General features: G+C 36.7%; 1 long non-coding RNA gene across 1 annotated transcript in view; it reads right to left on the minus strand.

Annotated features, from left to right (window-relative positions):
* LOC110677058 overlaps positions 1 to 27,220 on the minus strand; it is a 145,502-nt gene that overhangs the window by 85,945 nt on the left and 32,337 nt on the right. Inside the window, exon 2 of the long non-coding RNA XR_002500930.1 lies at positions 9,615 to 9,639. This is a non-coding gene — a long non-coding RNA (uncharacterized LOC110677058). The remainder of the gene's footprint in view (positions 1 to 9,614; positions 9,640 to 27,220) is intronic.

Here is a 27,220-nt window from a genome sequence, read left to right on the forward strand (position 1 = left end):
AAGTTGCTCAGTATCACAAGGTCTAACATTATTTGAGCCAAAAGTTTGGAAATAGTGCCACTAGGCGGCACTAGTGAGCAATGAATTTTTGTTTTGCGCGTAGCTCAGTAGCCTTACCACTTAGAGAGATGACGTCTTCGGCAAAGTTGCTCAGTATCACAAGGGCTAACATTAGTTGAGCCGAAAGTTTCGACATTTTGCCACTAGGTGGCGCTAGTGAGCAATGAGTTTTTGTTTTGCACATAACTCAGTTGCCTGACCACTTAGAACGATGGCTTCTTCGGCAAAGTTGCTCAGTATTACAAGGTCTAACATTATTTGAGCCAAAAGTTTCGAAATAGTGCCACTAGGCGGCACTAGTGAGCAATGAATTTTTGTTTTGCGCGTAGCTCAGTAGCCTTACCACTTAGAGAGATGACGTCTTCGGCAAAGTTGCTCAGTATCACAAGGGCTAACATTAGTTGAGCCGAAAGTTTCGACATTTTGCCACTAGGTGGCGCTAGTGAGCAATGAGTTTTTGTTTTGCGCATAACTCAGTTGCCTGACCACTTAGAACGATGGCGTCTTCGGCAAAGTTGCTCAGTATCACAAGGGCTAACATTATTTGAGCCGAAAGTTTCAAAATTTTGCCACTAGGCGGCGCTAGTGAGCAAATAATTTTTGTTTTGTGCGTAGCTCAGTAGCCTTACCACTTAGAAAGATGACGTCTTCGGCAAAGTTGCTCAGTATCACAAGGGCTAACATTATTTTAGCCGAAAATTTCGAAATTTTGCCACCAGGCGGCGCTAGTGAGCAAAGAGTTTTTGTTTTACGGATAGCTCAGTAGCCTGACTACTTAGAAAGATGGCGTCTTCGGCAAAGTTGCTCAGTATCACAAGAGCTAACATTATTTGAGCCGAAAGTTTCCAAATTTTGCCACTAGGCAGCGCTAGTGAGCAAAGAATTTTTGTTTTGCGCGTAGCTCAGTGAATAGAAGTACCTAGAGAAAAATATATACATTATTTTATACAATCGGATAAAAGTGTGGCTAGTATCCTGAGGATTCGTTTACTACTCAAATGTGTGAACGTTTGCAATTTATATGAACCAAAGAAAAAAATATGTATGTTTATTTTTATTTCGTCATTGCATGAACTTTTGTTAGGTTGGAATGTCAGTCATTACTAATCAATTGGGAAATCCATTCGCTAACAATCTCAATGAGATAACTAGGATTGGCCTTATCTCTTTAGTCACACGAGACTCTTGTTTGAATATTTTTAAAATATAAACCTTCTTTTTCATAACGATAATTTAATCCTGTAAAAAAACTTTTTCTCCCGATTTCTACGCATATATAAAATTTCGAAGCCTCGGCTCAAATAATGTTAGCCCTTGTGATACTGAGCAACTTTTCAAAGGACGCCATCTTTCTAAGTGGTAAGGCTACTGAGCTACGCGCAAAACAAAAATTCTTTGCTCACTAGCGCCGCCTAGTCGCACAATTTCGAAACTTTCGGCTCAAATAATGTTAGCCCTTGTGATACTGAGCAGCTTTGCCGAAGACGCCATCGTTCTAAGTGGTCAGGCTACTGAGCTATCCGCGAAACAAAAATTACTTGCTCACTAGCGCCGCCTAGTGGCAAAATTTGTAAACTTTCGGCTCAAATAATGTTAGCCCTTGTGATACTGAGCAACTTTGCCGAAGACGTCATCTTTCTAAGTGGTAAGGCTACTGAGCTACGCGCAAAACAAAAATTATTTGCTCACTAGCGCCGCCTAGTGGCACAATTTCGAAACTTTTGGCTCAAATAATGTTAAGCCTTGTGATACTGAGCAACTTTGCCGAAGACGCCATCGTTCTAAGTGGTCTGGCTACTGAGCTATCCGCAAAACAAAAATTACTTGCTCACTAGCGCCGCCTAGTGGCAAAATTTGGAAACTTTCGGCTCAAATAATGTTAGCCCTTGTGATACTGAGCAACTTTGCCGAAGACGCCATCTTTCTAAGTGGTCAGGCTACTGAGCTATGCGCAAAACAAAAATTTCATGCCCACTAGCGCTGCCTGGTGGCGTAATTCCGTATCAGAATGACCACCGCATGTCAGCCCTTGAGCTACTGAACAACTCTTCCGAAGACACCAACCTTCCAAAACATCAGGATCTAGAGATATCCTATGTTACACAATTTTGCATTCTTATCCCTCATGGTTCATATAGTGCAAATCAGAAAAAGCGCCCCTACCGGCCAAGTTCTCAACTAAAAGGATGATCCTCAACTCATAAAGGTAGATCGTACTTAGCACTGAAACTTCGCCGAAGACAGTACTGCGCCATCTCTTTTGGCATACGTTTGGCAACGACACCCCCAAAGTGATGAAATCCCATAAGCCCTGGGTCTCCTATAACGTAGATTCCTATTACGCCCCTTAACCATGTGTCTAATAGGAGACCTGACTGTACTTAAAATTTGAGTAAATTTCATGTGAAAACGATGTCAGCTTTGATGTTTCGAAAGGTGTTTTAAGATTTCCGTAGAAATTTAGATATTTCGAAAAGAATTTTAAGATTCCGGTGAGAATTTTGAATTTATTCGAGAGATCTGGTATTCTTTCTGGCGTTACGTCCCAACTGGGACAGAGCTTAATTGTCAGCTTAGTGTTCTTATGAGTACTTACACAGCTTTTAACTGAGAGCTTTCAGTGTGAATTGACCTTTTTGCATGTGAATATAGTGTGGCAGGTACGAAGATACTCATTACGATAATTATGTTCAATCTAGCTTGACGATAATTATGTTGTTTCTTAGGAATTTTCGGATGTCGGATGGATTTCAGCTAATTATAAAGTAATTCTTAACCCTCTAATACCCAAATTTTTATTTTCGATTTAAGTATTATTTTTCGTTATCTAAAATCGTTCTAAACACGTTTTGGGCATTTATTTATTTTTATTCGCAAATTTTTAAATTTTGGTTTTTGATTTTTATAATTTTTATTTTTGAACATCTCAAGTTTTTTTCATTTTTTCTTGAAGCCTTTTCTAGTTGTTGATTTTTGGCAATAATAAAAATTTAAATTGTTACGGTATTTATGAAAATATTAAATTTTTATTTTTTTTTTTCGGAGCGTATTTTATTTTTCGTGTAACTAACGTAAAAACAGGTTTGAAATGATTTTAATAGGGTGATGTGCTAGTATCCATCGTATTAAGCATTGATCAGTGAGAACTGCAATGTTCCCAGTATTGCAGTGAATGATGCTGACACAAACCGATGCCAAACAATTCTTTCTCAAAACGGCTTTAGCTTTGTACAATAACATTTTGATAAATCTTGATCTCTTTTTGGAAATAATGCAAAGAAAATGCATCTTTCCGTATTTTCAGTCCGTCGTATCGTTTTCAACTCCGTCGCAATCAGTTTCCAGATTCGTCTCACAACTTACGGCTCACTGTGTGTATTGAATGGTTAAAACACAACATATCAACGCTATAATAAAATGTTTTACTAGAATATATAGATCTACTGGCATCTCCCTCCATTCCTTCAGCATGATGAAATATACTAATTTCCTTTAAAATTCATTGTTCGTTATCAAAATTCAGCCCAAACATATGAACACAATTCCTTTTGACCGTACAATTATGGCATTTGCTCACAGTACAGCGAAAACAACACAATCAAAGAAACCGTATTTTTACATCGAGCGTCGTGCACACATTGATGCGCACAAGCTTTTTTTCTCAGTACGACGGATTAAACTTTGTTTACATTCTCAATTATACGCGGCGGTTGAGGAAATTTCGTAAAATTTGGTGATTTATTGAAGTTTTACGGCGTGTGATTGGAATGAAATCCTTCAGTGAAGAAGTACGAAGGTTTTCCATAGTGAAAATAAGTGCCCGGCGAAGTAAGTCACCCACGGGGGCGGGAAGAAACTTGCGTTGGAAAGTGGTGTAGCTCAGTCGATCGCTAAGCATTTCTCTCAAATCGTGTTCGTCCATGCGATTTCGGTGAAAAAGTGCAAAGTGGATAATTGAACTGAAGTTATTTACTGAAATACAGTAGTTTTATTGCATTTTTGGTGTACAAGTGTACAAACCATAACAGCTTTCACTTGGATAATGAATCTATGTTGCAGGTAAGTTTGAATATCCGCCGTAGTGGAACATTTAAAGTTTGATACGACGAATAGTAGCGTTTACGACGAAGAAGAACAAAACCCTACCATCTCTTCGTTTGTGATAGGTTAATAGTAGAAAAATATAAAAAGTACGATTTTTTATATTACACGTTAAATGAAGCCCAGGCATTTGTAGGTTATATAAGAATGCACTTTTTCAAACAATTTCTAAAAATACAAACAAGTTTCAAAAGTCATAAAAAACTTTTCTTATATGTGTGTTATGAGTCAAGGTATAAGCTAAAAATAAAATCATTTTGATTTCCGAGCTACGAAAAAATACACAAAATTCCAAAGTGTACCCCGTCTAAAGGCGGGGTTGGGTATTAGAGGGTTAATTTTATGTAAGAATGACTGACTGACTGACATCCCAGATTCTCTGATTTCCTTTGGAATTCTGCAATCCCTATAGTAATTCTGGGTTTCCGATAGGCATTCTAGCTTTGTTATAACAATTCTGGGATTCTTTTTGGAATATTGTAAATCCGAAATTTGATCTGGCTATTAATCTTTTGAAATTATTCGGGTATCTTCAAGACGGTATTTCTGTAAGAATCTCTGAGATTTCAGTATGATTCCTGCAAACTCTGGTCCGAATCTTTGGAATTCTTGTAAACTTTAGATCCATTTGATTTACAGTGTCGTTGGGATTTCAGAGGAAATCTTCAATTATAGTATAAACCTTTGAAGGTCTGAATGTAAAAATGTAAAAGAAAAGGATTCTTAATTCAACCACTATTGTGAGAATTTATTTTTATTTCTAAGAATTCCAACGATACTACCAGGAAACCTAACGAAATAACGATAATACCACAGAAATACTAAGAATTCCATATCCATCTTCGGAGTTCAACATGCTGTTTTTTTTTTTAATTTACAGTTTACAGAGAAAACTCGAAATTCTATCGCTATTTCATCAAATTCTCAGTACTGGAATCTTAAAAATGTTAGGAATATCCACAATTGCTGCAATCTCAAAATCTTCTTATAGGACACAGATTTTTAACTTCGAAAATTCTCAGAAAAATCTATGTAATTATCATAAAATTCACATGCACATAAAGGGAATGCTTCAAATCGCAAATTTATACTTCAAATCGTGTAAAATTACTTAATATACATGAATTAGTGTCCATGCTCGATTACGCGATGTATAGCGGGAATGTAGTAATATTCATATTTTCACATGATTTGTCGTGTGAATAAGTAACAAATTTGGCATATATGCATGATTTTAAGTGTCACTCTGAATGGAATTTTCTTAACGTACAGCATCACTCTGCACTCTGAATAGAATTTTCTCAACGTGCAGCATCAGTCACTGCTCATGTTCGAAAGTAGTAGATACTACATGTTCGAAAGGTTTTTTATTCATACCAAAAGTGTAGTAAACTTTGTGGATTTTGTTTTTGAGTAGATGCTACATGTAGTAAAGTTCAACGATTTTTATTCATACCGCCCATTATCTACGAAATGTGTTTTCGAAATGTCTCTTGCTTTAGAATCTTCAGAGGAAATTTGGTGAAAACCCCATGAGAGTATACATACAAAAAATTAGCATAGTGGTAGAACAATCTGTGGAGAAACGTTTATCAAAATAACTGTGTAGGGCAGGGTTTCTCAACCAGTGGTCCGCGGACCCCTAAGGGGCCGTGACGACTTCTCAGGGGGTCCGCGAAACCATTGTTAATGTGTCATTTTTCGAATGCAAAGAATCTCTACATCGTTCGTTTTGCATAGAGCACTGGTAGCGGGTTCAGATCTCCTATATTTAAATATTAAAAAATGAACTTGTTCAATTTTTGAGTGCACATTGGCTGATCAAATATTTGCATTGTTTTCTGCCAATAAGAGATTACAATCTCAATGTTACCTCACTCGCTTTGCACAATTCTGACAACGAACCTAATTACGTTCCTAGATCCATTGAAAATTCGGCACATAATGTTGGCTTTATCATTAGCAGTTTTTCAGCAAGCTATGGATGGCATTTTTTTTTCTTTGTTTCCAAATTATTAAACCAATCTTCTCGAATTTATTAGCATTTATTAGCAGAATTTTTGGCTTATATCTGCCGTAGTGATCTTTTCAAAATATTCGATAGAATTCTGGATCTGATAAGACTTTTAAACAATTTATGGCGAAATTTCAACGAACTTCAGAAATGGCTTCTTAAAAGCTTATTGAAAGTTTTTGAAATTATTCCATGCAGCTTACATGGAGGACATCTAACCTTTCTTTGGCATTTTTTTTTTTTTTTTTTTGACAAAAATGTCAAAGATTATGATAAAATGATTGATTTTAAAAATCAAGTGAAAATATTTTGGATTTCAAACAGAACTTCTTCTTCTATTTCTTCTTCTTTCTGGTATTACGTCTCAATTGAGACAACGCCTGCTTCTCAGATTAGTGTTCTTATGAACACGTCCACAGTTATTAACTGAGAGCTTTCATTGCCGAGTGACCATTTTTGCATGTGTATATCGTGTGGCAGGTACGAGGATACTCTATGCCCTGGGAATCGAAAAAAAATCCTTTGCGAAAAGATCCTGGACCAGTGGGATTCGAACCCACGATCCTCAGCATGGTCATGCTTAATAGCTGCGCGATGCTTTGTAAATTCAGTGGACTCCAGATAATTTTAGCAGAAGTATTGCATTATCTGATTGTACTCACGTATGAGAATTTGTAAAGTTCTCTGCATTTCTCTTAAGCAGTTGATCACTTATTGCAAGGACGTAGCCAATTGATGTGTTAATCTTGTGTGAGAGTCAGGGGTTAGTCTCAAATCGCTGACTTAAGTAACGGAAGGGAAGGGAGCAAACTTGCATACATCAGTATTAAAATGTGCCACTTACGAATTTATCCGAATTCATAATGAGATTTTTGAAAGGCTTCCTTACCAACACCATCTATTTTAGGGGTCCGCGGGATGTTTGTAGACCTTCAAAGAGTGTCGCAGCTGCAAAAAGGTTGAGAACGACTGGTGTAGGGGAAAGGGATTTATTGTCCATAAGGAATTATGCAAGGAACTTCCAAAGAACTTTTTTTTCAGAAATAATTCTTGTGCAATACCCAAAAACTTTCTGGAAGAATTTTGGGGAGTCTTGAAGTCAAGTAAAGAATTCTACTAGATATTACTGATATATTCTAAAGAAAATTCTGATGCAACTTCTTTGGCGATTTGTTCATTTTTATTGATTATAGAGATTTCAATTATCCTTTAATAATTCACCTCTAGAGAAAAGATTACACAGCGTAACAAAAATGACATTTTTGCGTGTCTCAAGGATCAAATTATGTGTTTCGAATAGATTTGCGGTTGCTGAATCTGATGCTAATTTCAGAAATGTTCCAGCACGTCACAATTTTTAGCTACAGGTCGCCAAAGTTGTATAAAAGACTGGTTTTATTGATGTTTACATAAAATTTAAAGTATAATTTATCAAACTTTTTTGTGATCTAATCCACTAAACATGCTTTTTGTACTTAAACTTTCATTTTGGATTAAATTTGATTGAAATTTCGCGATTAAATTTAAATTAAACCGATTTTTTCGACATGCTTGCTGTCTCCATACAAAATTCGTCGTTTCTCTTATATGGGAAAATACAATACTTTTTTAAACCATCAAAAAATAACTTTTCCGCATCGAAAGTATTATAAACTTTGCCGATAAGTATTGTTGTACACATAAAGTTTGAATTCTGTGGCAAATTAAGCAAATAAATTATCTTACAAGTTCGCAAACTTGCATGCAAGTTGGCTAAAATAGTCATTTATTGCATTTTTAACAGACAATATCTCAAAAACTAGACGTGCTATGATATTTTTGAAAACGGCAATGGATTCAGTAACTATTAATTGAGAGAATAGCGGTATTTTAGTGCTTGAGACAAAAACGTGTTCCGCAGTGTTATGGGTAATCACTTATCTTTCGTGGATGCATTGTACATCAATTGTTTCTACCTGATTCAACATTTTATTTTTCATCCTTCCTTCGCATGACACTTTTTTGAGCAAGTTCGCACAAAACTATTGTTTTTCTCCAAAAAGCAAGAATCTAAAGAAGAAAGATAAATTCTAGGAGTTGTTGAATTTTTATACGTATGGTACCTGATTCCATCAGGAATCCCTCAACAAATTTTCGCCAAATCCTTTAATAAAGCTATTGAAAAATGTCTTCAAAAAAAAAAAAAAAATTGGGTGAGTCTTTGGTAAAATAAAATAAGAGATAGTTTTGGATAATTTTTGCTGAGAATTCTACATGCAATCCTAAATCAATTACCAAGAGATTTTCGGATATATTCGTTGGAGGAATTTGAAAAGAAACTTTAAGAAGAACCTCAAAGGGGAGTTAGAAAAACTGTTGGTGAACTGTCTGAATAATTTATGGAAAAAGGATTCTTTCTTGATGACCTTTAAGACGATTTTGGTGAGACTCCTTGATTTTCTTGTACTTTTTCTCCTGGGAATCCAAAACAAATTAATGATGAACAAAAGGATGATATTTTAAACTATTGATTGGAATTACAGTCGAATATCTCTAACTCGATATTGAAGAGACCATCGAGTTCTAGTGCAACTGCGATCCAAGGGACCAACGAGATAGCCATGAAAACCAACTTTTACTATGGTTCTCTAACTCGATATCGAGATACGGAATGTCGTATAAGGGAGAGTTGACTGTATATGTAATTAGTAGGTATGTAGAGGATTTTCCCTTACTCCATATCCCGTATCGCGATATCGTGTTCAAGGACCACAGTGGAAGTTTGTTTCCATGACTAATTCGATAAGCCCTTGGATCGCATTTCCACTAGTTTTTTGTTTTATAACTTGATACCTCTTGATATGTAATACTTTCCAACAAAATATTTACAAGTTGAATTCTTTTTGAACACGGATTGACAAATGTTTCCAAAATAAGTATTGTGGGATTTTTTTTAGATTTTCAAAATAATACTGCCTTTGCTAAATAGCAAAGCTAAATATTTGTGATTTATGATCGCTGCGTAAAACAAAAGGAACCACTGTGCGTCGTCGGCGGAGCCGGAATGGCACTTTTCCACCTCAGCAGAATTGTTTTGTTTTCGTCCAGCGGAGAGACAGAGGAAATGCCGAACAAAGACACACGCTCGCACTCGGAAGACGGGAAACCGGAAACGGAAAAGAAAACTATCATTCGGAATGAGGGAAATTTCTGCTTGCTGTTGCGTGTGATGGCCTTCGTAATCATCATCATTTTCTTCACGAGTAGCCGGAGTCTGTGCCGGGAAGAAGAAAAACAAATTTTTCTCTGCTGTGTCGTGATAAGGATGGTTTTGCGGCTTCGGGATGGAATGGATTCATTTCGCTAGATACTGGTCGAATGGTGATGTATGGTTCATAAAAAGATGAAATCTCAATTGCTGTGGAGTGGTGGCCGCAAAAATTGGTACATGCTTGCTTACCGAGCTTCGTCCAATCGATGGAAGGCTGAAATAAAGTAAAGGAAATCATAAATAGTGTAACAAGATTTGGTAGGGGTAATTCAATAATACACGTATCGATGGCATGAAACAAAGCCAATTTGTGGAAAGAGGAATTACTATGAGGAAACTGATTTTGTTGTTGTCGAGGCAGTTCAATAGGAATCATGTTTTTCTTATTTGGGCCTCAAAACTATATAACCAGTTTCTATTTTCCACTATTAACTCAAATTGAAATGGCTCAAAAATAGCATTGACAGCGTGTCTACCGTCTTTATGGCTTCAATATTACTTTATGCTATGGGTCTAAACAACCATAGCCTAAACCACGCTATTCAGCAAGACCAAACTGAGGGTCGTGAGTTCGAATCCCCCCGGTCAAAGATCTTTTCGTAAAGGAAATTTTCTCGATTTCCCAGGGCATAGGGTATCTGCCTCACGATATACACATGCGAAACTGGTCAATTGACGAAGAAAGCACTCAGTTAACAACATGTGAAAAACAGACTCTGTTCTAGTTGAGACGTTATGCCAGAAAGAGGATCACTTTATGTTGACTGAAGTCCATACGTTCGGAAATAATGCTAAAAAGCGATGCTTCGTTTTGAGTTGAATTTATCGGACGGTATCGGGGTTTACTTAGACCCTTCTTTTTATTCGCACTGTCACCATCTAAAAACTCACTAAATGGAATAAAGCTTGAAATATTATAGCCCGATTTTTATTATGAATTCTTATCTCGTCTTTATCCGACCTTTATTGTCCTTTTCCATCAATCGCTTCACAGCAGACGAGTTTCCCTCTATCCCAAGGCTCTGCATATCTCCCTCACGCCAGCAAATTTTGCCTGTTGTTTATAGCTCTATTCAGCACCAAAAACGACTTGAATTTGACTGTCCAATGTTCCACAGCGACTTTGTTTACCCCTAAATCTCGGAACCAGGTGCACCCCCAAATAGCTCTTCTAACCCCAGCAGAGGAGGCGCATATCCAAAGACAAAAAGGCTGCTTGCAATGATGGGCAGCTCCAAGGTACTGTAAATTGAAGTAAAATTGATCATCTATCATGGTTTTTTAGATTTGATTTCTATAATGTTATCAATGGCAAAAAAAACTAAATACAGAATAACAAGTATGACTAGTGCTAACAATCATTTCTCAAACAAAAAATTGAGGGATTTCATTTCGGTATTTAATTGATCACATGTCATTTTTTGGTTACCTGACTACTAATATGCTTGCTAAACTCTTAACAAAACAAATTATTAACAATGGAATGTTAATAATTCAAGTTCGCAAAAGAATTTCCTAATATCCAAATCGGTAAGAATTTTTATGATAACATCTGTTTTGGGAATATACTTTAAGAAACTTCGCAAACTTTAAGGTTGACACCTTATCGAAATACATGTTCAAAACTAGACGTTTATGGATGTCTGTGAATACCACACCGAAAATGATTCTGAAACTTTACATTATGAAAACAAAATTCAACAATAGTTCTCACATGGAACGTTCTTTTTTTAAATATTGCATAAATATTGGTGTTACGGCGATCAATTTCACCCAAAATTACGGTATCGCACAACGTCCGTTCACACAGGATATAAAATCACCGTCATCAATTTTGCAGCTTATGGCTTTGCACAAACAAGCTCAGCCCGCTCATCTTGTTAGATGGCTCAATGGACGTTACTGCCAAGCTTAGCTTCACTGAGCACCACACCGACTGGTACTTATATACGGGCGTGCTTCGCTATCAATTTGCAATCGATGTTGACAAATTCGAACGGATAAATCTGGTTGTGAGTGATGTTATAACACATTTTACCCGATATGGCAAATTTATATCGCATCCGAAAATGACAGTTTTATCGTCGACAGTTGCATTGTGTATAACTTTATTAGCACATACTCGACTCGGTATTTTGATGCTGATTGATTCATTTCCCGTTCCAAAAAGTTCTGGACTTCAATCTTACACTGAAAGGGAAACGAAGAGTGATGTAGGGGGCTGTTTTAAGAACTTTACTAAAAAGTTTCATTTTATTTTTTTGTAATTTCACCAGAAAACTCTTCAGTATATTAATATAGCGTTGCACATCACGTGTTTCAAGCACTAACGATAGAAGACGGCAATTGTAATATTTTTTGATAAATTCTCAATAACAAATTTATTGAAAGTGTTTATTATTCGGGGGTAAACTCTACACTCGAGATGGGGGTAATATGACAAAAGTTAACGGGAGAAAACACAAAGACAGACATGAAAGGCATTTAAATGGCTTGAGGTCTGCATCAATCGTGTACCAGATTTCGAGAGCCTCTCTGGCCAGAAGCATTTAAACGCCACTGAGAAAAAAAGGCTGAGGTTTGAAGAAAGCTTGACTCTGTAGAATAAAAATTGCAATAATATAACAGCATTATAAGCAAGAAAACTTAAAAAATTGCTAAGGGTGTTCATTTTACCCCAAATTTTACTTCTAATTACAATGATAATGTGTGGCAAAAATTTAATAAGTAAATGAAAACCCGAATTTAGTTCTATACCATTTAATTCCATTAGAGTTTGTACCCTTTGAGAGATATGCGTATTTCGACCTCAACTGTAAGGCCGTCTTCAGTGTCGTGTACAAGAGTTGAGTCTAGTACACGACACTGAAGACAGCCTTACAATTGAGGTCGAAATACGCATATCTGTCAAAGGATACAAACTCTAGTGGAATTAAATGGTATAGTACTAAATTCCGGTTTATAATTTACTTATAGGTATTCCACGAATTAGCTCGAAGATTTATTAAAAGTTTGATATTTTAATTATTCTACCCAAATATGAGATTATCTATGGAATCTTCAAAGTCATATTTTGACAAAGCGTTATTTTCAAGCATTTTTAACGATTACTTAAAAATAAACTACTAGTTGGTTTTAAATACCCATACGAAACCTAAAATAAAAAAAAATTATAATATGATTCCACATACATATGATGTAAGGTTTCGTTACAGAAAATTCAAGATTTTAATACAAAAAGTGAGTGAAAGTCTAACAATGCCGATACTACACCGTTCGAACGAAACGTGTAAATTTCTGAGACACATAATGCACATAATTGGAGCGCGGAATATCATGGATATGTATATGATATGTCATGTAAACTTCAATTATATGTCATGTAATCTAGCAGGATCCTGAGTAATTACATGACATATAACGCATTTTTACAAGATTTCAAACTGAAATTTACATGACGTCATGTTTACATCGCATAAATGTTTACATGACGTGGAACCTTCATTATTTTTAACTGTGTACTGTGTGGTTATGGTGCACCAACTCAAAACAGCAAACGCAGGATTAGGTGTCTTTTAGCTTCAGGCTACAATAATGGAGTTTTTTTTAATTTCATTTTCAGTATAATTCCAAACATTACATTAATTTCTTATATCTAGGTGTTCTATGTTAGACAACACTATCATCCTAATTTGATAAATCAAATTTAACATTTTGTTAACAACATATTACATTTCATTTGCTGTAGCGGTTCAGATTTTTTACAGGTGAGTTGATTTCACCTGCTTATAAGAGAAAAAAAACACGTTTTCAATTTACTTAACCTAACTTAACCTAAATATATAACGCATTAATCGTGGCAATAGAAGATTGCAACGATTTTTGCCTAAAATTATCAATTATTTTATTTGACATTTGTTCCATTGTTTCAACATTGGATATTCTATGTAACTCATTGGTACTATACCAGGGAGGAAGCTTCAGAATCATTTTCAAAATTTTAACAATTAAGAAAATTTTAGCTCAATTGCTTCGAAGGGAACAAAACTAAAAAAAATTACACGACTTATTTTTAAACCATTAAGTTTTTTTCTTTCTAACGCTTATTTATATTATTGACCATAATTGAAGGTATTGTCATCGATCGTGCACTTCTTAAATCATTCAAATAAACCTAGAAGAGTAAAAATTGAAAAACAAAAAATAGGACGAAGTTATCTGTATTTAATACATATTTCAAATCAATTTTCTAAACCTCATAGGTGCACTATTTAACGAAATTGTAAATTAAATTGAACAACATCCCTGCTTTTACTATTGATACACGATTGATTAGGTTATCTTTTAAAAATAGTGCAATTAAAAAAAGTTTAGGAAAAATTTACGAGTGTATTTTTAATGTTTGATTTAGTCTATGGTTTGATCAGCCTAAACAAAATATTTTCGTCTAACTTTTTTTAAGGGCAAATTCTACTAGTCCAGAATCAAATTTTTAGCATTGAAAATGTAACGAGTTTTGAAATCAAACTTTTAAAGGTAAATATTTCCTAGAAATCATTGAATATAATTCTAGCCACTATCCATTTTTTTTTTATTAATTCGCGTAGAGATTTCTTCGTCTTTTAAGAATTTAGCGAGCATTATCTTCGTCTTTTAAGATTGTCCCGTTTTTATTCGATAAGCTTATGGTCAACCTAGTTTTGTCTGTAATGAAATGTAATGTAAACTCACAAATTTGGTGACCGTAACTTAGAGATTAGCAAAATTAGATCACGATTTCCTAGCGTGGCATATACCGTATTTACTGAATCCATTGATTCTTTGCTTTTCCGTCAATCGCTACGACCAGGTCTCCCCAGTAAACATTTTGGTTGGTATAACTTTTGTTACACATCATTCTATATAAATCAATTCGTATAGAATGCATGAAAAGCCTATATACCTACCAAAGTGGAGGCTATATGCGTACTTGGCACGACTTCTTCAGACATTCTGCGATCAGATATACGATGCTACAAAATTTGGATGAAAATTAAAAAAAAAAGCTTCTAGCAAGTCTCGCACTCTGGACCTTTGTATTAGGAATCGGAAACTTTACCACTTTACACCAAAGATTTCATGGGAGACAGGTTAATATTTGCCAATATTAATACATGTTTCTTGTACAGCGACACATACTGTGTTGTTCTTTGAGGCCCATCGTCAGCAGATACCAAGTTTGGGTAGCAATTTTTGCTAAGTTATTGCGATTTCATACGATGCTTTCTGGATTGATATATGATCTGTCAGTTTATACAACTTAACGCGATTCTATGTTGCACTATTTACGACATGTTTTGTTGTCAACACAGATTGTCGTTTATGAATCGTATTGGGGATTTATGTACAACTTGTGTTGACATTGATAGCGTTTAATTTGGCATCTTGTGCGATTCTGATTTTTGACGTATGAATATGTGATTTTGGATGCACATTCTTATACGATACGTGGGTCACTGGGTCCTTACCCTATGTCCTTGACGTCCTGAAACTATTTACATCTGCACGTGATGACTGGCAGATATTTCTTCAGCTACCGATACCAGAAATCATTGGTAATATACCTGGCTAGTTTCCGGCTTCTACGAAGGGTTGAACGGGTGTCCATGATCTCCGTAGGCAGGAATTTCCAGCCGGACGAATTGCCCAACAAAAAATGGTCCGCAGATTCTAGCGGAACGTAGGTCAGAGGTCATGAGTTCATCATTGCCTCCGCCTCTAATAGAATCGTTTCCAACGTTTCGTCGTCTGGTATACGTGGCCCATCCATTATTGTTACGATTGCCACAAGTCGCTCCCATGCTCTACCTATGTGTGGCGTGGTGCACTGTGGTGAACTTTTCCGCCATTGCCTTCTTTGTTGCCTCGTTGAGTGTCTTCAATTCATTGCTGGTTCCCTGGAAACATGTTACGTCGTCTGTCCAAAATTTCCTCGGTAAACAGCGGCGAGAGACAGGGGTTGAACGGCCATGATAAACGACTTCGTGCTCAAAGAATGCACCAAATCTAGGTGTATTGCTATGTACATGCTGACAATGAGATTATACTGAGATAGCAAATTTGAAAGTATACCTAAACTTCAGTGAATAATTTTCAGTAATTAACGTTTAGTTTGATCAACAATACCATCAATGATCTTCAATCGTTTCTTTTGTTTTAAAGTTTTAATGAGTTTTCAAATATTTTAAGCAAATTGCTTTAAAATTATGACTTAAGTTTCATTCATAACTGTTTAGGCGAATTTGAAAAAAAAAATCCATGGAAAACCCGTAATAAGCCAAGCTAAGTTTTGATTATTGATAAGTTTTAGAACTGATATGTCATCAGAACAAGAAAGGCTTATCTGAAATGTGATTTGCTATAGTTAACATATTATCTTGGAAAGTAACATTATCTGCTTATTTTGTTAAAAAACACAAAACATTGAATTGTAAAATTTGTACTTCCATTTCAACCAAAATGCTAGTTTTATTAAAAATTTGATAAATCCCGGAATTTCCCGGGACAAGCTTAGATTTTTGTCCCGAATCCCGGGACAAGCAAAATGGTCGGGAAATTGACACTCTAAGCAGCACCAATTCGACCATGACTCCGCTGGGTACCTCTCTCGTCAATAAAAGATCATTTTGAGTAGATATCGCTGGACTATTCCACCACAAAGTGGCGATGATGCGGTGGGCCTTGATTTTTTTAGCTGCGGGCTTGTTCCCCACTTGGTGGCTAAATCTGCAACCTTGAGCTTCGTCGGTACCCACTTCCACTGCTGTTGCTCTGTGGAAGTCAGAACGTCAGAAACGTCTATGGTCGTGGAAGCGAATCCACGCGAGCACTGTACCCGAATCAATCCAGCAGAGGCGACGGCAGATCGGGAGCTCATACTGACTCTAAGTAGTGTCCAGCAGACGAACACCAAGTACGGCAGCTTTCAACTCAAGTTTTGGGATCGAGAGTGTTTTCAATGGATCAACTTTGGTCTTGGCGCCTACAAGCGTCACCGGTTATCACCAGGCGGAAGTACACTGAGCAGGCGTATGCTGACTGGCTGGCGTCGACAAATAGATGAACTTGATGACGACCATTCAGGCTTGCGGAGAAAGGCGAATGGAAATAGCACCGAAGAATGCAAATTTGGCTCAACTGATTGATTAGTTTCGACCACTTCTGCCACCGCTCATCGATATCCTCCGGTATATGTTGATCCCACTCCGTACCTTTAGCCCAAATGTTTTGCCGCAGGATCTTACCATGTACGAGGAAGAAGGCGATGAACCCGAGAGGGTCGAATAAGCTCATCACAGCCCTAGCTATCTCTCGCTTGGTGGGGATGTGATCATCTATGAGTATGAACTGCATGTCTTCTCTCATCCCGAACGTGTGTACCAAGACATCCTCGGTTGGAATCCACTTCATGCTCATGCAGGTTCTTTGGTTTTACTTGACAGAATGCACCAATTCCCCTGAGAACATCAGCTTCATTGGACAAGAAGTGAACTTGCTTGACCTCGTTGACGATCTCGACGCTTCTTGGACTGTCTTCAAGCTGTCCAGGAAGTCATATACGTAGTGCTTGTTCTTGATAGCTGCTCGAGGATATTCGTTGGAGAACTCCTCCGCAACAGAAACCGTTGAGATTAGTTGTCTGAAATATGAGTAGACTTTTTCTTCTCCTAATATTTGAATCTAACAGTTCGGTTTCATCCTTCAATATACAGTCTGTGACATAAGTTAGTAACCAAATGCTGTTTTTCCATACAAAATGCCCAAGTTTGAGATGCTGTATCTCAGCTTCTGGTAGTCCGAATTGGCTGAAATTTGTATGACGAACTACAAAAAACTTGAAATTTTGCCTGTAAGAGAATTATTACATTGCAGTCATTTTACATAGAGTTTCAGAGGGTTGTTCAAAGACAAAAGTAAGTAACCGAGAGACTTTGTAATTTAATTCTAAAACGGTAAGTTGAGGATGGTTGGTCTGTTCCACAAAGTTGTTCAATTTCAGAAGTCACACAAATTTGTAGAAAACACCAACACAAATTTGTAGAACACACCAACTTTCCACTGTTCAAGAAGCTACTGGAACAATCTAAACAAGCATTCCTAGAGGAACTCTTAAAACTTTTCTCGTTTAACCCTCTAATACCCAACCCCGCCTTTAGACAGGGTACACTTAGCAATTTTGTGAATTTTTCTTAGCTCGGAAATCAAAATGGTTTTATTGTTAGCTTAAACCTTAGCTCTTAATACGCAGATAAGTGAAGTTTTTTATGACTTTTGAAACTTTTTTTTATTTTTGAAAAATGTTTGAAAAATTGTATTTAATTTGTATTTACCTCCAAATGCCTTTAATTTCTTAATCTAACGTGTAATATAAAACATCTGGTCCTTCATATTTTTCTACAATTAACCTATCACATAAGAAGAGCCTGATGGTATTCAAATAATTTCAAACCTGTTTTCCGTTAGTTACACGGAAAACAATACATGCCCCAGAAAAAAAAATAAAAATTTAATAGTTTCAAAAATACCGTAATACTTTTTTTTATTATTATTGTAAAAAATCAGTAATCAGGAGAGGCTTCAAGGAAAAATGAAAAAGGATAGAGATGTAAAAATAAAAAAAATCAAAAACCTAAATTCACAAATTTGCAAACAAAAATAAATCATTGCCCATAACGTGTTTAAGTCTAGGTAGCCCGTCATTCAATTTGGCAGCCATGTTGATTTAGCATCTTTCAATTTCAAAGTGATAAAACTCAGTCATCTTAAGTAATAATGCTTCAGAAAAGTATCACTACTTGCGCTTATATGAAGAAAATATGCTGATACTTTTTCAGCTATGTCAGTGCAAAACCAAGTGATTTTCTTTAATTCGCAATTTTAATGACGGCCTACTTTGCCTTAAAATGATTTTAGATAACGAAAAATGATTTTTGGACCGAGAATAATAATATGGGTATTAAAGGGTTAACTTCTACAACTCGACCATAATACATAAAAAAATCCTAATTCAATTTAAGCTGAAATCTTCCAACAAATTTCTTTTAAAGTTTTCCCATTTTTTTTTTCTTTGAATTTGTTTCATTAGAATCGGATATAGATTGCATATCCAAAGAGAGATTTCTAGAGGAATTTGTGAGAAAAAAAAAATTAAGGTGTTCCCAAGTAACCACTAGCCCGCTAATTCGCCTTTTTGGCTGTTAAACGGCTAGTAAAGAGCTTCTCGGCTGTATCATAGCACTATATTAGCACAGAGGGCGAATTAAAGTGCTATTTGGTAACTTGGGTCTCTGGAGTAGTGTTTGAAAGATTTGTTGAAGGAATCTGAAGATAAATCTTAGGAAGAACTTCAAAGGCAAAGTTGGAAAACTATTGATGAACTCTTTATAGAATTTGCTGAAAAAAAATCTTGCCTGATGTTCTCGAAGAGAGTTTTGGTTAGATTCCTAGAATTTCTTGTACTATTTCTTGAAGAAATATACTTAGTGATTCCAGAAAATCCTAAACAAATTCCCAATGAACAACTGGATGATATTTCAAATAGAGAATTGTGATTTATATGTAATATGTACGTAAAGGACCTTCATGGATGTTCAAAGAATTAAGAAATCCCCGTGGTAGTTCTCAGAAGAATCTCTTATAAGCACATGGTTTAATACATGAAAAGTTCCTGGAAGATATTTGAAGGATATTCCTCAAGAGTTCTTTGGAAGAATTTGGCTACATGAACAGACAAAAAAATGCGATTCTACCCCATTACCCCGAATGCCATTACCCCGAATTCCAAAAGCCCGAATGATCCATCACCCCGAATGACATTACCCCGAATTCCAATATCATGGGGAAAAGTCATCAATATCATCATGTCAAGATAATAGTAAATTCGGGGAAAAAGCATTCGGGGTGATGGAATTCGGGGTAATGGTACATTCGGGGTAATGTAATTCGGGGTGGTGGCATTCGGGGAAATGGTATTCGGGGTAATGGGGTAGAATAAAAAAATGCATATTTTCCGTAGTGAAAGTTGCAATTTACAAATATCACTGATTATGCAACGGTATGAGACATAATTACAAAAAAATCAAAACAATACATAACTATGCAAACTTCTAAATTTATGAAAATCGTGATGATTGCGACCGACATTAGTTACTTCTATAAAACAATAATTTGCTAGGCCCCCCAAGAAAAAAATCATAGCTGTGCCAATGATTCTAGTACGAATATCAGGAGTAGTCCATTATGCAGGTAATTGCTACATAAATCACTCAAAACGAATGCTCAAATAGTTGAAATCATTAGCGCAACTTAAGCTCGAAGCGGAATGGGAATTGTTTTACTGGATCGAGAATTATTTTTTCGAGAAATGCATACTTGATTTCGAAGAATATACATTTTCTTGATAGGGCTTACTTACTTCTAGAGGGTTTAAGATCCTTAAAACCTGGTAAATCGTCAGTAGAAATTCACGGAAAAATTTGTGAGTTTGTACTTAACCCAAGTACTATTCCTGAAGAATTCGATGGAGAAATTCTTGAAGGATTTATTTACTGACTATCAACTCATATATCACTGGAAATAATGAGTGCCGTCCTGTGAGGTGACATTATGTATAAATATTTACTAGTTAACTATATAAAAATATGAGCATGAGCATGAGCATTAGTATGACCGTACAATCCGTAGTTACTACACAGAAAAAAAATTCGTTCTAGTATCGGTGAACAGCAGACGTGAACTCGTCAACAAGCAAAAATACACCGTGGACTAGTTCATGTTTATGCGTAAACATGATGGTAGTTCATGGTGTATTTTTGTCAGTTCACGTTTTCCAGAACTTTTTTTTGAGCGTGTACTCCGTGATTGACCAGAACAATCGAAGTTGCACAGGGAATTAATGAATGGGGCTTGGGATTAGCTTACCATTCTTCAATGTGCACAAATCGAGAGCTCAAATATTGAAAGTCAATAACGGCGCCGGCCACGTCCTTACGGTCATCGGGGATGGGAAGGAATATTATTTACACAACCGTTGTTACTAGAGACCGAGTATACCTCTGCATTTCCACAGTTGTCATGGAAAGAATATTGGCTTAGTAGGATGATGTAAAGATCTGGGAGTCACCAATAATTGATGATGCGATCCATGATATAATCACGCCTAATCGGAATCGCAAAATAATTAATTTACCGTGTTCATCACTCGTCCATGCAGGAGCAAGCGACGCGATCAATAGATCAAACACAACTAACGGATCGCGTGTTTTTTTTTCACTTTCACTCGACCGACGCGCGACATGTTCGATCCTGCCCTCATTGCCCGCCCCCGCAGGAGCAAGCGTCAAGGTCGAAGGATCAAACACAACTCCTAGTTGACTATGTAAAAATATACATAATAAGTTGCAATAAATAAGATTTTTGATGCCCATACTTGCCAAAAGAGATCGCTTGAAATTGAATGCCTCTAAAACATGTTTCTCAGCTATTTTCATTTACAAAAATAATAATAATTATGTATAATTTAACTATGATCTTTAAATTCTAGATCATCATAAGATTTAAAATAAAACAATACTTTCAAGGAAATCCTTACAAATTTATGTATATTACGAAATTTGCAAAAGTCGGGATAGTTACATTCCTGAAATCAGAAATGTAAAATGCCATGAAAACCGAGTTCCAAGAAAACTCCCAAAATTACATCAAATAAGTATGGCATGATAGCCTTACCGGTAAACGCGCAGCTATTCAGCAAAATTAAGCTGTGGGTCATGGGTTCGAATCCCATCAGTCGAGGATCTTTTCTTTAAGAAAATTTTCTCGACTTCCCAGGGCACACCACACAATATACACATGCAAAAATGGTGAATCGACAAAAAAAAACTCTCCGCCAATAACTATGCCAGTGCTCATAAGAACACTGAGCTGAGAAGCAGGCTTCTGTCCCAGTTGGGACGTGACGCCAGAAAGAAGAAGAAGTCTGACATGATAAGCCTTTTCCAAAGACATTTGCCATTCTCAAAACATCATTCCAATAAATAAGTTCATCATTATTAAATAAAGCAAGTTTCACCCATAAATTCCAAATTGGCAGATATCGTTTCTGAAAGAAAGACAGCCTCTCCTTCGGTTTGATCTAATTAAATCATCCGTCGTCGAAGAGTTAGTCGAACTTGGCGACGCATGACGACGACGACGACGACGACGGTTGGAAAAAGGACACAAAGCAATCAAGAATTTAATAGACTTTGGCCTCGGGGAAATGAAATTGATTTCGGCGGTCAGCGTCAGCAGTCTCCTCGGTCTCAAAAGCTCACGGATGATGTGGTTCGCAATTTAGTCCTAATTTCTCTGTGCCTTCCCCCCACTCTCATTAACACTACTGTGTCTGGAGATTAACCTCGGTTGAAATGTTGATCAAAGCCGCGCCCGGGGCAAAAGCGACGGCCTCATCTCATTAGCACGCATGTTTTGCATAGGGTGTCAGACAAAGACTCCGATGCCGGTTGCGGAAATCACAAGATTTCATTTCTAATCTTATCTTTAGATTAGACGGAATTATGCTCGGAGAATTGAGATGAAGAAAATTAGTTCGAATTAACGGGGGGACAGACGATTCAGCAATACTCTATGCAAAGTTTATTGTAGAGCGTTTTCCCCCATACCAAAGCTTCCTTTCTGTTATTTAAATGGGAAGTGGTTTGAACCGAAAAAGCAATTTTAGAAGTAAATTTCATTGAGTACCGTCTTGACTCATATTTTGAACACTTAAGGCCAACAGTGACTTCAAATGCATTTGCTTGGCATAAATTTGCTGATATTTGTGTAAATTTTTAGTTCTTCGTAAAGTCTAACTGTTAGCTGTTGGGTGTACCAATAATAATGTTAATTGATTTAGTTTTAGTATTGTTTTTACGTAAAAATATGGAACAACATTTTGATTCAAATGCCGAACACTGTGTTTGTTCTGTCTCATATTCTGAACACCTTGATTCAAATTCCAAACATCACGAATAAATTAATAAATCGTATTCAAATGAATAATTTCGCAAATAAATTTATTTGAGCTTGTTTTACTGGTCTCAAACCAGAGAATCATCACTACTCCCACGGTATGGGGCTCTGCACAAAAATCTTCCTCTCTCTTTCACTCTTCCATAAAATTTGTAAACAACAAGGCCAGTAAAAGTCAAAATCCCATGCAAAATCAAAATAATGCAGAGCCCCATAAAATATATTGAAGACGTTAAAATTGAACTGCAATCGACCACCATTTCCTTGTTATTTGGTGACATATTTCAGCGAAACATTTCAACCAAATCGCCATTCAAAAACCGTGTGTTCGGAACATGAGTCTGTTCGGAATTTGAGACAAAACGGTACTTGGATTTTAACATTTCTATCCACTTGTAAACCAAAGATAATAACTACAGTGGTCAACATTAGTTTGGTCGAGGTTCAAATGTTTGTAAGAAACAAGAAAATAATAGTTTGGCTGTCAACCATTTTGTTTACATATAACTTCCTAGCTTCGTTCCTAAAAGCAGTCTAGATGAGACAATAAAAAAACAGGGTAACTTACGGCTTCGGCACCATTCGACTTTTATCGGCAACCAAATTTCAAAAGCAAAATACACTTTATTTCACTATCAAAACACACCAATGGAAACACTCAGATGATTCTTTGTTCTGTCTGCTTGGGCCCGTTCAATTTCATAACGCTGAAGAGGGTGGGTGGGTGTCTACAAGAATTCGTAAAATATTCTTGCAGAATGCGTTATGAGGGTGTGGGTAGGTGTTGAAAATAGCCATTTTTGGCGTTATGAAATTTGTGAATAAACCCCTTCCCGCTGACGAGATTTCCGAAAATGAACACGAAATGTCATTAATTCAAATGAATACGCCTCAAAATACGACTGATTTGGAGCTTCCGAACAGATTCGTCTGCAGATCTTGCGGTAAAGCTGCTGCAAGTCCAGTCTAATACACGACACTGAAGACGGCTTTACAGTTGAGGTCGAAAACGCGTATCTGTCAAAAGATACAAACTTAAGCGGAGTTGAATAGTGCATTACTAAATTCGATTTTTCATTTACTTAATGCTAACTATGTCCTAAAAATCACATTACACAGATTTTTAGTCTTTCAAAGATCAAAATATGCTAGAAATGATAAGGAAATTTTATTTTATTAATAAATAGGGTAGAAACACATCATCCATGAAAGAGTCTTTTTGGAATTTTCTGCTCTATTTAACAAAATAAAAATAAGCATAGCTGAACGAATGTAGTCATGGATGTTAAGTACCGTAATCCGGGGTAATATTGCTTATTTTTCTGAATGTTTCTTCAATATTTCGTTTGAAAATACAAATGTTGCAGGTTTTATATTTTTTAAAACAAGTACTGCCACCCATAGCTCGAGACTATATACTGTATTTTGTTTATTGAAAGATTTAAGCATGTTAAAAAAAATGTTTTAGGCGATTTTTTGATTTAGTTGATATGGGGTAACATTGACCACCTATATAAACAACGTTCGGTAATACTGAAAATATCGTTACTTACTTAAATCATGGCCCCTGAAGCCGAATATGAAGACCAAACGCTTACAAGTCATTTACTTTTTGAATTATTTTAAAATTAAAAACACCTCGAACCGCGGAATACGCCTAAAGGTAGGCAATTTCCTAAGGGAATTTAACATTCCTAACAGTAATTCAGTAATGTTGCCTAATTGAGCATACTTATAAAAGTTTTGACAACGGAATCGTTTTCGGCGATGTCATTTTTAGTAAGAACCACATTTTGCTTTCTTATATCATTTGCAGAACTCATGTGAGACATGAATCTTCGGTAGTGTCATCCTTAACAATTAAAATAATTATTTCGAAAAGTTGACAAATTCACGCATAAGGTAAACGCAATTTTCACAAAAATATTAACTTTTATTAGCTTATGAATATAAGAAACAAAAGCACCGTTCATGATTTGAAAATGTTTCATCAATAAATGATAATACAAACTTTTGATGAGGTGAGTCATTCCGATCAATGTTACCCCGCTGATCAATGATACCCCGGATTACGGTACTGACAATGCACAAATTCGTTGGTTTACGTCCATTCAAATGAGATCCCCAGCATTGCACTGATCACTTCATCTAATTATTGGGACAGCGGAAGCCTTCAATTAGTTAGCACCAACTGGCTCGGCTCCCGAGCATACACATTCAACGATGGTATGCTAATACTATTCAGCTTCATTACTATAATACCGGGTGATGATTTTGCTCGTTCTCAACGTTGGCGTTGGTGCAAGTCGTCTCTGCAAGACGCTGCGGGCGAGTAGAGTATCATGTGCGTATTCCGAACGCAATTCATACCAGATTCCAAGCATTTGCACACAGGACGACTCAGTTTCGTCCCGCTGAACAGACAGACGAACCCAAGCCCCGATGCGTATAATGCTAATCACCTTCCCGCCCAGGCTCCATATCTGCATAAGTAGTGCTACACCGATGGAAAACAATGAGCCAAACAAATAATGTAAATTTTGTAAAATAAAGCCTTGTGACGAGGCTTAACAAAATTTACAATACTTGTTTGAATAAAAATCGATGGATCGACCCAATGTTCTATAAAACATTAAAACTCTTAACATGCAAAGCGCTTTACCCAAAGAGAAAATCAAATCTTGATAGACAATAAACGGTTTTTTATTCCACTGTGAGTAGGATTTTCTAGCATCTGTGATCTGTGTATGCAAATTTCTTATATTTCTTTTTCCTTCGTGTTGATACAGAATCATCCGATAACGTCCCATCTCCCTGTCTTCCCATAAGGAAAATGATTCAAAATGCACTCGTGGACCTTGAAGGCTGTTCTCACCATCTGTTTTACGTTTTACAAAATACAATAGAATGTAAGAAATTATATAAGTGTATTTTTGTAGAAAATATTTAAGAGCCTTCCGAAGCACATCTAAATTTTAAATGAGTAGATGAAAAAACCGAATTTAGTAATATACCATTTAATTCCACTAAAGTTTGTATCCTTTGACAGATACGCGTATTTCGACCTCAAATATATGGCCGTCTTCAGTGTCGTGTACTAGACTGGACTAGACTAGACGAGTCTAGTATACGACACTGAAGACGGCCTTACATTTGAGGTCGAGATACGCGTATCTGTCAAAGTATACAAACTCTAGTGGAATCAAATGGTATAGTGCTAATTCGGTTTTTTCATCTACTTATAGGTATTCTACTGAACAGCTCGAAGATTTATTATCTATATAAATGAGAAATACATAGTGCATTACTTTGAGCCAACTTTCCCTCCCTGTTACTACTGAGATGTGGAAAGGTTTGAGGAATACAGAGAAAGCCCAATCCATCTGCATAAAGTTTCTTTTATCAGACAGCCGTTTCGTTTTTGTTTTCCATTGTGCTTCATTGTACTTTTTGGCGTATTTATCATCAAAGGGAGGAGCTCACAACACATACAGGAACAAATTCAATCGATTTGCTGTTTGGTGTAACATCAAAGTTCGAGATTACAAATGAAGTTTACCATTCTGACTGGTTTTCGTCGGAAACTTTGTTCGGAGTAAGGTGATTCACATCGAATAAAGGTGAAAGCCAAAATCCAATCTATCTGCATCGGCTGTGCTACTTTTCAACGAATGTCGTTTTCTCGAACGCAATTTCTTCAAATAATTCGTTTTCCGAAAAGTTAAGTCATTAAAATGGTCCCACTGGGACAGAGCCTGCTTCTCAGCTTAGTGTTCTCATGAGCATTCATTGAGCACTTCCACAGTTATTAACCTTCCGCGGATGTTAAGAAAAACAACTTAATAAGATACTGGGGTCATTATGACCCAGAAATGTATACCCCTATAAAACAGCGAAATATCAACCGAATAATGAAATTTATGCCGCATTCGAAAGATATACTCCTCAAGACTCTGATCACTACCTGGAATACCGATTCCGGATCCAGTGGCCACCGGGAATCGGCTACGAAGGGGACCATGTTGGCCACGTGGAATTTCAGTACACTCAGTCCAGAAATCTGCAGTCATCACCAAATTGTATAAGATGCAGGCCATATAGGAATGTACTGTCTTCAGCAAACTTGTTTCGGGGACCAAGAACTTCCACATGGGATACAATTAAGTTCAGAACTCGACCGCGACGTGGCGCTAGCGTCGATATGAACTTCCGGTAGAGGCTAATTATGCGATAACTCTAGATTGCGAGCACATAGAAGGATGCTGTCTCTGGCATAGTTGCTCAGGAGGAAAAGGACTTCCACATAAGATACAATTTAGTTCAGAACTCGACCGCTGCGTGGCGCTAGCGTCGATATAAACTTCCGGTAGGGGCTAATTATGCGATAACTCGAGATTGCGAGCACATAGAAGAATGTAGTCTTCAGCAAAGTTGCTCAGGAGGATAAGAACTTCCACATAAGATACAATTTAGTTCAGAACTCGACTACCGCGTGGCGCTAGCGTCGATATGAACTTCCGGTAGAGGCTAATTATGCGATAACTCGAGATTGCGAGCACATAGAAGGATGTAGTCTTCAGCAAAGTTGCTCAGAAGGATAAGAACTTCCACATAAGATACAATTTAGTTCAGAACTCGACCACCGCGTGGCGCTAACGTCAATATGAACTTCCGGTAGGGGCTAATTATGCGATAATTCGAGATTGCGAGCACATAGAAGGATGCAGTCTTCGGCAAAGTTGCTC

Source organism: Aedes aegypti, chromosome 2 (assembly GCF_002204515.2).
Source record: "Aedes aegypti strain LVP_AGWG chromosome 2, AaegL5.0 Primary Assembly, whole genome shotgun sequence".
Taxonomy (NCBI): Eukaryota; Metazoa; Arthropoda; class Insecta; order Diptera; family Culicidae; genus Aedes; species Aedes aegypti.